This window comes from Temnothorax nylanderi, unplaced genomic scaffold (genome assembly GCF_030848795.1).
Source record: "Temnothorax nylanderi isolate EJ_2023f unplaced genomic scaffold, tnyl_v1.0 TNYL_tig0015_pilon, whole genome shotgun sequence".
In the NCBI taxonomy this organism is placed as follows: Eukaryota; Metazoa; Arthropoda; class Insecta; order Hymenoptera; family Formicidae; genus Temnothorax; species Temnothorax nylanderi.
In genome coordinates, this window is record NW_027249077.1 from 1,327,436 (window position 1) to 1,340,139 (window position 12,704).

A 12,704-nucleotide genomic window follows, 5' to 3' on the forward strand; every position below is an offset into this window, starting at 1 on the left:
AAAAGTGGGAAAGAGTATATTCGCGGCGTTCGTGCGAGCGCACTTGCGCCTAGAGCGCTATAACGTACTCTAGGGTAGGTGGAATGGTGGCAGCGCTGTGGTTCGAACGAGGGGGGTCACGGGAACGGCGGAAGGGGTAGTAGGAGACCGAGTGAAAGGTGGGGTTGCCGCTCGATACCACTGCGGCACGGCACGGCCAAAGTCGAAGCTATACCACGAATCCCTCCGCTTCGCTCTTTCTCTCTCCCTATTTCACCCTTCCCCGATCCCCGTCGCTACCCTCTCGCTCGCTATGCCACCCCTATCACCCTGCCACCCTGCCACCCTGCTCTGTCTTTCCTCCTCTCTCGCCTCCTGGTACGTGCGCACTATAGCAAACGGCCTACAGCCTTTGCCCGGTATCTATCCCCGAAATCTACCCGAGCGACCCTCTAACTCCGCCGCTTCCTCTCGCGCGTTCGCGCTCATCCTACCTATCCCTCAGGATCCCTCGAGGGGATCTACCGACTGCGCGCTCTTTAAACAACGAGACACCTTTCCCTCGACTACGTCTCAATTCTCGCCCGGAAGAAGCCCGATCTGCCTCGCTTTTCCGGGCAAAAGCCCCACGCGCGTCCGTGATCGGCCGACTCTCAACCTACCTACCTGTTCTCCTCTCTCCATCCGACGCCTGCGTCCCGTCTTCTCTCTTCACGATTTCCGCACCCTGACCTTTCTACCTCCATCCACTGGCGAGATCGATCTCCGTTAGTCCTATAAAAGAACAACTCTATTAAAAAGAATCGCACGAGTTACCATATTTGTGCGGGATAAATCCACAAACGAAAGAGGGGACACTGAACAAAAATTTGCTGCAAAATTTACCCTGAGATTAAGATAGTCTTAAGAAAATTAGACAGATAATTTCTGTCAGCTAATATCCCAAGACCACACCTAGATATTTTCTTTCTTCAAAAACAATTTCGTTAAGAGCTACGACAGAAGAATCAACTTATTTAATTAAATTACTTTCCCTCTACGATAAACTCTGTATTACATAGATAAATTCTAATTGAGTCTCTAGAGTCGCTTATATTAATCGCTGTATATTATATAAATGAGAAACGCTGTCATATTCTTAAATTAGATAATATTCTGATTAAATCGGTTACTAAAAAAAAAAGAATATAAATAAGAGAATAATTTTCAGGAATAAAAAGTTGAAGAAACTTTTCATATATTATTAAATTAACAGATTTAATTTAATAGTTTCAACACTAAAACTAAAATATAATTCGAGCATTTTTCATTTATATATATATATTTTTTTAATTTCGGGCATTAACTTGTTAAATAAATCAACGAGAGTGAATAACTGATTTCTATGATTTATATTAAAGAGATATATTTGCTCATTCCGCCAGTCGTCGGTTGATTAGTCAATCTATAAAACTTTCATTAAGAAATGCGCAACGTGGAATTCATCAGAAAACCTGTAGCTGGGGGATACATGCGCGACTTCTGATAATATCTGTACAGCCAATCATCTTGATCGGTCTCGTTTCAGGGCGTACGCTACTCTACGCTATCGAATCTCCCGATGCAAATTAAGTATAGTCTCCATGGTGTTACCGTATTAAATTGAATATGTTAAGCACGGCGGCAGCTGTGTATCAAAGTCCCATGGCGAAGTACGCCATGCCGCAATATTTGGCCCTCAGGGTAGCGAACGCTGTTTTCTTACACGAGGCGGGAAACAGCGTATGATCGTATACGTTGCACCTTATTTCTATTACGCGACAGAAAACGTAAAATACAAGGAGCATCTGTACCGAGCACCCTTCAGAGTTTGTAACATATAAGTAACGTATAAGAAAAATTATTTGCTTCTGGGTATATTATAAGAAAAAGTTTACGTGCGATGATTTATTTCTGATATCATAATTTAATTTGACACCAGTGATGGATTAAGGGAGTCTAAGTTAGTTTAGAGTTCAATATAACTTTATTCAAGAAATTTTTTGGTCTAGACTTTGACAAAATGTATATTAAGATCATAGAACGCCAACGCTTTCTAGTCCCTGGCATCCTAAGAGGGTCTCAACCGATTTAGCCCATATGTGTCGAGGTGCCTCGACGTCTACATGCTTTTAAAGTCATCAGATTTGAATAAAAGCGTGGTTGTCTTGGTACAATATTTTTATCAATTCAACAGAACGATGATGTCTCTCAGCATCGAGCACATTAAGCATTTATTCACATAGCAAATGAGCTTGCTCGTCTCGGATTTTTTTGATGAACATATTAACTTTAGTGATAACGTCAAAATTAATTTCGTAATGTTTTTAAATTACATCGAATAAAAATTTATTTGTTACAGTTACCGCTGCGTTATGTTCAAATTGATTGTGTTATAAGTATGTCTCAGCTGCAAGGTACAAATACAGAGTATAATAATTGCGATATTTAACCCACAAGGTATCGAGCCTTGCATTCTTACACGAAGCACTAAGCGCGCGATGCTTACAAAGCTCTAGATTATAATCTGAGATTTGCATGGAAAACTTCATGATCGTGCGAAAGAAGTATGTAAATTAATACACTTTGAGAGAAAGAGATCGGCGATTGCGCTCGGGAGAGGACTAAGTGCAAAAACCTGATGTAATCGGGCGCAATTAACTGGCGACTGAACTTTTTCCTTATCTATTAACGCCATGCATAATGTCTTTATTACCACATCATTTCATCTTCTCGTCAGCTCTTGCTGTCGACTTTTATGTAGAATAATTTAATTTTGAATTCCTGTGTCAATAGAATTGATATCCATCATAAAAAAAATTCAATACCGAATATGAGCAGAAAAAATTTAATATACAATAATAGAAGTATTAAAATAATTGTTTTAATACACAGTAGAAGCAAGAACATGAAAAGTTTAAATACTTTTATATTTATACCTTTCATGAATATTATTGTCTTTAGAATTACGTTCCTGAAATGTAATGTTAACGTTACGTTCAAATTATATTGTGATTTTCACGTATCTAGACCACAAAATTTGCACTGAATTATATAAATACAGGGGTTATGGCCAGTGGCATAACTAGGTGAGCGTGCACACAGTGCAATCAGCACTTAAGTGCACTCCTCCCTCCTTTTAAACACATCTCCTTCTCAAAGTATAAGCAGTACGGAGGTTCATTAGGAGTAAAAACGAACTAGGTCCCTAGTACATTAATAACTTGTACGTGAATTAATAAATGCTATAAACCGAGGTTAGTTTGAGTAAACATCCCACATGTAAATTTCACAACTTCCTCCAAAAAGATTATTTGAAGATGATGACTTCGAGTTATAATATATTTTATAATATTATTTCGACGACTTTAAAACACTGACACGTCTCTACATGAGAGTATTGTAGTTCTTTAGTTACAGGTCATAGTTCATCGATTAATCGCAAGCTCGAATTTCTTTCTTAACGTTATATCGTCTCGTATCGTGTAGCAATATTTATGCCAGCAAGAACTCGCAAACGTGATACAAGAATCCGATACCGGCTAATATTTCTTTCATAAATCGTGTAAATGTCAGGGAGATTTTAAACAACGCGAAAACATGGCAGACACGATCGGGTAAAGCGAAAAATATACGATAGATACGATATTCGGGATAAATAAGAGAAGGTATATAATAAGATACCCAAAATAGACAGAAATAAATAATTTTTAGTAACACGAAGTCGCGAAGGAACAGTTTTGACATTATGAGATATACTTCTTATAGACAATGCGAGCAAATAAAAGTATGAAAAGTTAAGGAAGCTGAAAAACTGCTTAAATCGCTTTTACTACAATGTGTATTTTTTAATTATTACGCGATGTAATTATTATTTAGCACACAAACCACTCAGTACATATTTAGCTTACATTTCTTATCCCAAAATTCTTTCCATTAATTCTTTATTACACGCGTATGATATAAATAATATTGAACTTATTCTAAATGACTGAAAATGGATGACGCATCTGAAATAACGTTTCGTTTATACGTAGAATTTTATTTTACCGAACTCAATATATCAGCTCGAAGTGCTAACAGTGAGTCATGATCGTATTAACAAAGGTTTAATGTAACGAACAAAAAATTAATTACTTTAAAATGTAGAAAGAAACGTGATATGCGATCAATGCAATCGAATAATGAATATGCGATTTTAAATATTTTAAGATATTTCTTGAAAAATAAATTTTATTTCACGCTTTTCTCTTCTGATGTCGCTTATGTAAATGTTTAATATATGTAAATGTGTAAAATGTGAGTAGAATAAAATTTGGATGGAAAAATGCATGAATTAAATGACAATTAAATGACACATTATTCAGCTTCATCCAACTTGCAACTTTACGAAGCTGTTTTCATCGACCAATTACCGACAATTCGCTACGAGCAATTAATATCTTGCGATTCTCGCTAATCCGCGGAAATTAGCTATGTGCGATCAGTAATACAAAGCGTGGACATTCAAACAAATCCGCTGTGCAGGACAAGAAAGAGGATAATGTTTAGCGACCGAAATCTTGAATAGTGAGAAGCGTAAACGTGAACACATATTATATGTATACAATAGGTACACAATGAAACATATCATACCGCTTTTAATTTCAAACTGCTTTTTTCCACCATTCTGAAAGCAAGTTTTTTCATTTTTAAACTTTCGTCATCGAGATTTCAAAATTTCACAATTTATATATAAAATTCAAGGATTTTATTTAAAATTTCCGATATATAAATTTTACGCATGTATTTTAGTTTATTTTATTTCTGCGGATGAACTTTGAAGTTATATATACTGCGCGAAACATTAAGCGCGGTCATTAATTTTAGAAATTAGTATGTAATTAATATTAGAATTTATATCTAATAGGATTAATATAGAATATAGAACGAAGAGCCGAATTCTCATTAAAAATATTCTGTGTAGGAAATTAATTAGCAGAAATCACAGTTTTGTAGTAATAGAATTAATCTATTATTTAAAATATTTTCATTTTATTTTTCTTTTAATTTAAACTATGCTAAACTAATATCATGTATTCTCTTCAATCATTCTATTTTCCGCAAAGTGAATCTCTTACGATCATAAGCGTGAATGCATGTAACCATGTTAATGATGATTAAGAATGGATATTAATATTCATCAAAATCTCTCACAAATGCTGGGTTGTTCTAGATTTTAAACTCGTTTGATGGCTGCTGTCACATTTAATCATTTTAAGCTTCAGGATGTATCGAACTTTGATAGCGGAATTTCTATATTACATTTAATATCGTATTATATTGATTCAGGGTAATTGACGAAAAGTCGATTTATACGAGTAAAAAAACCTTTCATATTTTCTCGCAATTTTCTTCCCTTCCTTCGAAACGAGAATTCAAGATTAAACAATTATTAAAAATTCTTGAATGATAAATAGCATTCAAGCACGTGATAGCGGTAATTCATTAAAACGACGAACGTTTACGAAGCAATCGATCGATCGATCGATCGATATCAGGTCTTATCAGGATCTTTCCTTCACCTCATACCGTAAATATTTCTCGATGATTGCCATTGTTCGAGTTTGTTAGACTTCGACCGGAGGGGTTCCGGGTGAGAGATGCGAGAAAGGTGGAGCACGAGGAAGAATACAGAACGATAAGTTTTTTGATGAAACTTCTGTTGAGATGCCTGAGGGAGAACGAGACTAAAGAATATCTTTGTCGATCTTCCAAGAAGAGAATGGGAAAGTTCCGCCGATACTGTCGTTATATTTTCTTCTATCTCTCCGGTTTCCGCGATTCTTCCTTTCCGTCTCGTTACTGAACAGCGTGATATTGTTTCGTTAAAACGTCGATGCGGAATATAAATCGTGCTCTGCATTTTCGTGCCTAAGTGTTAAGCTCTTCTCGCCAACCTCTTATCTCGCTCTCCTCTTTTTATGCACGAGCATGGTCGCACAGTTATTAGAACGAAGATTTCTTTCAACAGTCCACCGGATGTGTCGAATAAGCGAGGTATATCGCGTTTGCACGAATAAGTACGCGTTTGTACGAGAATGCGATACGCGAAATAGCCACGATCAAGCAGTAATGCCGGTGCAGTTGCACAACGTAAACTCGAGGTTAGAGCCAGGATATTACGTCTTTTTCCTCCAGAAAGTATATTTCCGCGAAAATTTGCTGTATATATACACGTAGAAAATGCAAAGGTAGCAACGAAGGTTCTTGCAATTTGCATAATTTATTGAGTACCAGGGGTGGAATCACTCTTATATCATCCGCGAAAAATGAGGAAGCTGAGGAACGACAGGATGAAAAATCGTTGGTACACAGAATTACCTTTTCCCACACTTCGGGGGTCCGCGGAATCTCATATACCCGTGGCTTTTTCTTGAAACTCATCCTACGTGGCAAATAGCACGGTACTTAAGAACATTAGCGATGCATGAGCTTAGCTTGGAGAAGATATTTAAATAAAGCTCATGTAACAGCAAACATGGACGACATAAACTGACAAGCTTAATCAATAATATATTCTAATATTCGAAAGGAAAGCTCACATCTAGATTCAGAATTTTGCTTGTCAATACGAAAATGTATTAAAAATAAGATGTAAAATTGCATTTTCGAGATGAAGACAACTTAAATTGCTCAATCGAAGAACCGTCACTTCTAGAAGACCTCTCGAAAGGATCACTGTTCTATTCACGCTCAAGTTTTTCGCTTACTACTGTCCGTTTGTCTCTCGGAGCGAGCCAGTGAATTCACCGCGTATATCATACGACCTAATTTGCCGTCGCGCGGCAGGCGGACCGACCTCAATCGAAAATCGATCAAATTCAGTTCCACTATCCCAACTTTTTCCAGCATCGCGAAAACACATCTTACTTCCATCCGCGAGCGTAAGTGATCGCGCGACGTACGCACGTAAAAAAAAAAGAAGAAGAAACTTATCCGTTTACCAGCTCTATTAGATTGCATGCGCGCGATTCGTCTGAATAAAAAGATACGATTGCCCCGGAGAGAGAAAACAGATTCACAGTGGGGTATTTATTAGCGAGATTTCTGTTTCGCAAAAGACTAATAGGAAACTCGACGGCGGAAAAAAATTAACAACGTTGGCAGTGTCAAACGCGCGGTAACTCGCTGATGCAAAATTCTTTTTTTAGTGCGTAGAACGAATTCGAGTTGAAAGCTGCATGTACACCGCTTGGACTGCTCCAAGGCAAGGAACGAGCGGAAAAAAAAAAAGCGAAAAGGGCAAAGCTGGTAGCCAAGAGGCAGAAACAGAGACGACACTTTCGTAATACTTAACTTACCCTGGCAAGCCTTTCGAGATTCGCTTGGAGAATGTTTCATAGCGAGGGTGGATTTAGAGAAAGTAACGGCGCAATTTCGTACGGCGGTCTACGGCGGAAATCTACGACGCGATTTAAACGCTAAAGTACACCACGAAAAATATTAAACAAAAGCCAATAGTGGAACAAATTGTGAACAATGCTTTCGAGAATCTCCACCGAAATTTCAATGCGACCTCGTTTGGTAAGATTTATCAAAAATACAATAGAAACGCGAAAAGAATGAATCAAGTATAAAAACGGTAGAACTTGTTTAATGCATTTGAAATGTTTATACAGAAGACAGATTCAATTTTTCTTGAAATTCGATAAACATTAAAAATATTTGTCTAAAGTTCATATTATTTTGTATCCTAAAATATTATTATTATTTTTTTTTTTATAAAGATAGACGCATTCGGGTCGGAATAATTTTTTTCTTGAATTGATTCCATCCGGCTTTCCTCGATTCTATTCGAATCACATAAATCTACAGATTCATAGCTTTATAAACTCATAAATTCACGAAGATATAGATCAACAGCTTTACAGATGCATACTACGAATCTGTAGCTAGAGGGAATAGGTGAAAAATACTTCATATGACATCGTGTTCCACATAAACTAATATTTTATCTCAATTTATTGATTAATAAATGTTTTTACTCGTTACTTTTGCCTTATGTATTCATGATATTAGTTATGAATTAACGATTGAAAATTGAGAGTATATATTACGAGATGAGACGTGAGAGCCGCAGATTGAGAGCCAATCGTTAAGGATTGAGAATTGAAGGTTAAGGATTACGGGTTGAGAGCTGAGGGCTGAAGCTGATAATTGATACTTGAGGATTGAATGTTGAGAGCTTGAAGCTGAAGATTATGGATTGAGAAAGGATGGAGATTTGAAGATTTAGGATTGAGAGGTTGGAAGTTGGAGTTTGAAGATTGGTAGTTGACAATTAACAGCGGAGAAGAAAGTTAAAGTACTGAACTGAAAGAGAAAAGTCAAGATGTGTTTTGTGAGATATTTGGCATCGTATTAACGACGCTTGATGTTAAAACTTGAAAAGCACACATTTTATAAATTTAATGTAATGACCTAAAAGTGTAAAACAATAATTTTTTAAACAATTGCTTAGTTAACTCCAATTTTCTACAGATCATCTCTAAAAATGGAATGAACGGAACGTTTCTAAAATGTTACTCAACTTTTTGTATGATAAAGAAACATGATAACGCGCGTGTTTTCATACGGTGCAAATAAGCTACGCAGTTGTGAAATACAGTGAATCTTTCTTGATTCGCTGTAGAAATTATTTTAATTAACTAAAGAGTAACGTGTGTATGTGTGTCCGAGGTTGACACAGGTTTGCCGTTTAAATTAATGACTTGCCATTTGCCCCTAGATTACCCTTATTTCATGTATTCTTAATCCCTTTTACGTGATGACAGTCTTCGTGAACGCTGAATCCATTTGACGAATTTTAACGCGCTTAAAATAGCTGCGCAAACGTTTCGTTAAAATTGTCGACCCAATAAAAAAAAGTCCGCCTGAATCTCTAAAAATATCGGAATATTTATTATTCGCAGGCGCGACCGTTACAAGCTCGAAATATTCATTCCAGCAAGATACGTCCGGTATTTGCCGTAAACATTTTCCGCGAAATATACCAGTGCATATTTGCGAGAGTATCCGTGAGTATTCGCGAGGTGCTCAACGCAACGCAAACCGCGCATATGTTCCGTCTGGTCCAACGAGTACGTGTACGTACACCCCGTTAGACACGCTTTTACAAATTCTGCTGTTTTAAAATACGCGTGCTAACCCGTGCATACTTTGCACGAACAAAGCTCACGGTGCTCGCGCGATACTCAGAAACGACGTTAACGAAATCTCTGGCGACAATATACGTCGACGTTTGTGTAAACACGATTGCAACTGGTTGCAGCAATTGGTCGCAGTGCAACGAAGCGCTTTTCTTTTCTGAAGATCAACGCGCGTCCACGAGAGCGTTTTCCTTCGCGTTCCTTCCCTCTGTTCCCCGTATTCGTATCCCGTTTCCCTCTTAATGCTCTCTGCTTTTATGCTGTAAATGAAATCTCCGTGCCAGGGCGTAACGTTCAGCTCGCAACGAGAGCATCGAATATCTCTGTTTGTTGAGTTTAAAATGCGCCGTACGATATTGGCGTCGTTAGAGAAGAAGCTGCATATTTTATTTTGCATGAACGCCTCGTGTTCTTTTTTTTTTGTTAAAGAAATTTTCACGCAAATGAATAAACCGCGTCACACGTATTACGGGCAACGTACGGGACAACGTTTTTTTATCCGTATTTCTTAGCGGACTAGGTGTAATGTTCTTGTATAATGCGCGTATCTCGCGTTAAATGTAAGGGAATGATAATATCACGCCGAGGAAAGAAGAGTACATATTCCTAAAAGCGCGCGAGCCAGAGGAGAATTTCTCGCGAATAAACAGTCGCGGTATCGTGTTCTATAGGAAGAAGCGAGCAACGCGATCAATCGGAACGTTACGTCAATTCGCCAAGGTGGTTAACACCGAATCGATAATCCGAGTAAAAATCATGAAGGCGTATTTCAAGGCGGCCGTATTTGCGCATGCAAAGATACGAATCTTGACGCTCAATTTATACCGTTTTCACGGCAAGCCGGGGGTGGGGAGAGCGAGAGGCGCAGACAATAAAGGAAGAGAATAAATCGTTTACCGTTGGAGACACCCGTCGTGAGCGGATCTTCACGGTTCAAGAGCGCCGCGTCTCTACAGTTTTGCCGCGTGCGAGAGAAAGAACGTTACTCCTTTTTCTTCTTATAAAATATACCACACTGCGTCTACGCTCCTACGGTTCGATCCTTTCTGCTCCCCTTTCCACGAGTTTACTTTATCGCGAGAAATATCAGGTTCCACAGCACCTCGTGCAAACACGGGAGACACTTGCGCCCAGGTATAAGCGATGACATTTGCTCCTTTTTCATGTCCCTCTGACACTCGTTCCGTGAAATTTCTTACTCCCTTCGCGCGCGCGAAACTCCTCGCAGAGCCGTTTACGGTGCGGTCGCGTCATCGGGTTTGCGCGAGATAATAAATATCGGATCGTACGAGCGTGCACGCAGCTGCGGGGAAAATAGCGCCGACACGTCGCGTCGCCGACGTGTACAGTCAGTCGCTAAGCTCGAAACTGCTATTTTTAGCAGTAACATCAAAGAGAATGACTTATGCATTCGATCTCGCGAGAGGCGTAACGATGACATATTTCTGCACCGGTTTGATATATCAAAGCGTCCTTTTCAATCTTCACATTTCACGCAAAAATTCAGAAACGTGCACATATATACATATAGTCTACGCTTTTGTGCGTCCTATTTGTTTACAACAAAAATGGAAAATCATTCAAATTTCTATGAAATTTTTTATTTTGCATCGGAAAAAAATTTTAAATAACTCTTGAGAATCTTTTTTTGTTTTTTTTAATGTAGAAAATATTATTTTAGTCATTGCTATGTTCAATTGTACTGTATATCGAAATAAATTCGTTGTTATTGCGTTATATTTGCACTAAGATTAATATTTAATCTTGATGATCTCAGAAGAAATTTCGTACAACCATTTAATTTCCTATTGTTAATTATCTTGCGGAATGACAAACAGGTTTAATAATAACAGGGGTGTGCATTACAAAAATTGCAAAAACTGTGTCTCGCGCTAAAAAGATTAAATACTACCGGCGCAAAATATACATAATTACGGAATAAAGTACTAGGTAATTGCGAAGCTGCGTGTAGCACCTATATGCACCATCCGCGAGTGAAAAAGGGAATTATATTTTCGTACCGCCGTGATTTCAAAGGCGATTCAGACGGAATGATTAAATCAGACTATGACATATACACGTCGGAAAAAAAGCCGAAGGTGCAAAATTTCGCGCGCTCTTGCCCGCGAACCATACGCACCTTACTTTTATAACATGCGAGCAAAGTCAACTTAAAGTCGACAGTCGGCCGATGACGTTGCTTTGAAGGAACAAAATAAACTTTGAAAATGAACGTCAATGAACTTGACAATTCCATATTTAAAGTCATATCAGCGTAAGTCGCATCCATTCGTTCTCATATATCTCAGTTTTTTTTAGAGTACTTTTAATAAAATTTTTTTTAGGAATCAATATCTTAAATATTGTCATGTATACCAGTTCAACTTCTGAATACCCAGAAAAAATAACGTCCAATTCCGGTATTGCTTGGCAAACTTTGGAAATTTTAAAATAAGAAACGAAATGACATTGAGTTTGAAGACAATTTACTACAAAGTGCGAAAGCATTTGCGCGGAAAGCACGACCGAGTTTTCGTATTCTCCGCGAGAATATCCTTACACAAACTGCAACAGTAAGATTATAAACTAAGAAGTTTCCTGTTCATGTTATAATCCGCCATTCGTGTTTACTCGGGCGATAATATCCAAGCTGACAAAGCTATCGTAAGCCGATATTTCGCAGGAGCGCTCTCATAAAATATTTAAATCAACAATTCCTGAAAAGTATCATTTAGATCTTCTGATCAAATTACATTTACTTTCTTTCTTTTCACAGTCTGAATACGATCAATTTGAAATTATTATTAGATCGGAATGTACAAACACCTTAGGATGCACAAACTACAACAGTAAGATTATAAACTAAGAAGTTTCCTGTTCACATTATAATCTGCCATTCATGTTTACTCGGGCGATAATATCCAAGCTGACAAAGCTATCGTAAGCCGATATTTCGCAGGAGCGAAATCTCATAAGATATTTAAAGCAGCAATTCCTGAAAAGTATCATTTGGATCCTCTAACCAAATTATATTTGTTTTCTTTCCTTTCGCAAACTAAATACGGTCGATTTCAAACTATTATTAGGTCGGGATGTGCAAATATACGTGTTATTTTCGAGCATCTTAACTGAATCTGCTTTGATTAGATCGAATCGAATTGTAGTTCTGATTTTTGTTCGAGTTACCAGGTTTTTCGAAATTACTCTCTATACAAGAACATTCCGATATTTCTGCGCGATTTCATTTTTAACTTTAATATAACCGATAAATTAATCAATAAATTCCGCTATCTTTTAGAAGGAAATTTCTGTGCTTTAAAAAAACATACTAGTAAAGAGACATCACGTTAATTAATTCAGATATTAAGATAACTAAAATAGCATTAATTTCGCGAGCTCGGATATCTACCTGTGCGATATAGTATTATGATATATCACGATATATCTATTATATGGCATGTAGTAGCATGTATATTACATACAAGCTAGCGTAAATCCATCAGATTTGAAATTATC

At 37.5% G+C, this 12,704-nt stretch overlaps 1 protein-coding gene and 1 long non-coding RNA gene across 2 annotated transcripts in view; one reads left to right on the forward strand and one right to left on the reverse strand.

The window, feature by feature from the left end:
* Positions 1–12,704, reverse strand: part of LOC139768328 (uncharacterized) — a 126,121-nt gene that overhangs the window by 53,725 nt on the left and 59,692 nt on the right. Inside the window, exon 3 of the long non-coding RNA XR_011717334.1 lies at positions 646–753. This is a non-coding gene — a long non-coding RNA (uncharacterized lncRNA). The remainder of the gene's footprint in view (positions 1–645; positions 754–12,704) is intronic.
* The window catches only part of LOC139768304 (irregular chiasm C-roughest protein), a 132,513-nt gene that overhangs the window by 41,856 nt on the left and 77,953 nt on the right, over positions 1–12,704 (forward strand). The gene's annotated exons all lie outside the window — the stretch shown is intronic.